Source organism: Osmerus eperlanus, unplaced genomic scaffold (genome assembly GCF_963692335.1).
Source record: "Osmerus eperlanus unplaced genomic scaffold, fOsmEpe2.1 SCAFFOLD_174, whole genome shotgun sequence".
In the NCBI taxonomy this organism is placed as follows: domain Eukaryota; kingdom Metazoa; phylum Chordata; class Actinopteri; order Osmeriformes; family Osmeridae; genus Osmerus; species Osmerus eperlanus.
In genome coordinates this window covers 42,254-44,768 of record NW_026911414.1, presented here as the reverse complement: position 1 = coordinate 44,768, position 2,515 = coordinate 42,254, and the positions used below count along the sequence as shown (strand labels likewise).

Below are 2,515 nucleotides of genomic sequence, written 5' to 3'. Positions count from 1 at the left end.
TGTCAACTTTTTTTGTACTGCCAAACCAGGATGGCAACGCCCGATCTCGTCCGATCTCGGAAGCTAAGCAGGGTTGGGCCTGGTTAGTACTTGGATGGGAGACCGCCTGGGAATACCAGGTGCTGTATGCTCTTTTGCTCACTTGCAATATGCACAAGTAGTCCTTCATGAAAGGGGCTGGAAGCTGCTTTCATTTTGCCGAGAGAGAGAGAGAGAGAGAGACCACCTTGGATTGTCAAATACCAAATCTGGATATGAATAAGTAGCCTATGGTTGTCAACTTATTTTGTACTGCCAAACCAGCATGGCAACGCCCGATCTCGTCCGATCTCGGAAGCTAAGCAGGGTTGGGCCTGGTTAGTACTTGGGTGGGAGACAGCCTGGGAATACCAGGTGCTGTATGCTCTTTTGCTCACTTGCAATATGCACAAGTAGTCCTTCATGAAAGGGGCTGGAAGCTGCTTTCATTTTGCCGAGAGAGAGAGAGAGAGAGAGAGAGAGACCACCTTGGATTGTCAAATACCAAATCTGGATATGAATAAGTAGCCTATGGTTGTCAACTTTTTTTGTACGGCCAAACCAGCATGGCAACGCCCGATCTCGTCCGATCTCGGAAGCTAAGCAGGGTTGGGCCTGGTTAGTACTTGGATGGGAGACCGCCTGGAATACCAGGTGCTGTATGCTCTTTTGCTCACTTGCAATATGCACAAGTAGTCCTTCATGAAAGGGGCTGGAAGCTGCTTTCATTTTGCCGAGAGAGAGAGAGAGAGAGAGAGAGCGAGACCACCTTGGAGGGTTAGGGTTAGGGTTAGGGTTAGGGTTAGGGTTAGGGTTAGGGTTAGGGTTAGGGTTAGGGTTAGGGTTAGGGTTAGGGTTAGGGTTAGGTTTTAAAAGGAGGCTTTAACACCGAAGTGTTAAGTGATGCACGGGCACAGGAGACCTAAGATAAACCTCCCTAAAATTAAAATATACCACCACAGGGGACATACAAAGTGAGACAAGACAATACCACAACAATAAGACAGAAAAGGGGGAGGGGGGGGGGGGGGGGGGGGGAAAATGGAGGGGTAGTGGTTGGGTTTAGGCCCGGGTGGGGGAGACCCAGGGGGGAATTAGGGTTAGGGCCCCAATCCCCCTGGGTTGGGGTTAGGGTAAGGGGCTGGTTGGGCCTAAAAATAATAATAATAATGTCGCCCGCTTGGGTTTAGGCATAAGTGGGGGGTCCTAAATGCTTTACAAAAAATAAAAAATATATACAAAATGTTGTATATAATAATAAAACTTCTGATTAAGATTACACCTTAGTGTATGTGCAAGTGCGGTCTGCCTATGTCTAGGGAGATGGAAAGGAGCCAGCAGATGGAATCCGGAGTAGAGTTTCGACACCCCCCAAGGTAAGGTAAGTAAAATTCGAAATTCAAAGCTGAATATTGTGCAGCCTCCTCTATACTAATCCAATTCTCCCATAGCCAGTAGATGGAATCCAAAGTCCAGATGGAGCTTCAATACCCCCCCCAAAAAAATCATTTTAAGGTAAGTTGATTCAAAATCAATAATAAGCATTGTGCAGCTTCCTCTGTACTAATCCAACTCCCCCACAAATCCAGGTGCTAAGTGTCCAAATCCACATCCCAACTGTAGTGAAATAATTTGGACACTAGATGGCCTCATTTACACCCGGTGAGACTAGAACTTCTCATTCAGGCCCAGAGGATCAATGGTACCCAATTTCCTAATCCAGCCTCTCTCTGTCTGCTGACGCTGGACTGTGGACCAAGCGATGTTACTCTCCGCGCCTGAAATGGTAAGGTTCTCCACTGAATGCTCCAAAAAGTGTCTATATAGGAGAGTTTTGCCAAGACCCTTTCCTATATGATACAGATGTTGTTTTAAACGAGCATTCATAGAGTTTCTAGTCTCACCCACATAGAACATCTTGCATAGACCACACTGTACAACATACACGACATTGGTGGTCTCCAAATCCAACCTCTGCCATATTGGTGTTCCTAATCCTGAAAATTTATTAAATAAAAACTTATGAAACCTAAGCAAGGTGTGTAAGGTATAATGCTTAGTGTCTGTTGTTAATCTTGAGTGTACCAAAATGTCCCCCAGATTCCTATTCCTCCTAAATGCTGAGATCACCCGAATGTCCTTGAGAGACTCCATCTCTTCCGAAGCCATCTGAAGGTTGGTTTTGATGGTCTTACAGAAGGTCACCATTGCTGGTGAGTAGGTGCATACCAAGGGGACTAAAGGACGTTCATCTACAGCTTTCTCAAAATTTCCATATTCTAAAAAGACCTGTTTGACCTCTGCTTTAATGCTCCTCAGAAACCGTTTACTATAGCCTCGTGGCCCTAATGCTTTAAACAAGATCTGGGTAGCCTTTTCTACGTCCTCCGGGAAGGAACAGATCCTATGGAATCTGATGAGCTGTGACTTAATCAAACCTTTAAAGGTATGTTTAGGATGATGGCTAGATTTATATAGCAAGGCATGTCTATCTGTG

The 2,515-nt window shown here is 45.5% G+C and overlaps 3 pseudogenes; all 3 read left to right on the top strand.

Annotated features, from left to right (window-relative positions):
- The first annotated feature begins 12 nt into the window (after window positions 1-12).
- Window positions 13-131, top strand: LOC134016054 (5S ribosomal RNA; annotated as a pseudogene).
- A 155-nt stretch (window positions 132-286) lies between these two features.
- LOC134016056 (5S ribosomal RNA) lies at window positions 287-405 on the top strand (annotated as a pseudogene).
- Window positions 406-566: 161 nt separating this feature from the next.
- Window positions 567-684, top strand: LOC134016055 (5S ribosomal RNA; annotated as a pseudogene).
- Window positions 685-2,515: the final 1,831 nt, after the last annotated feature.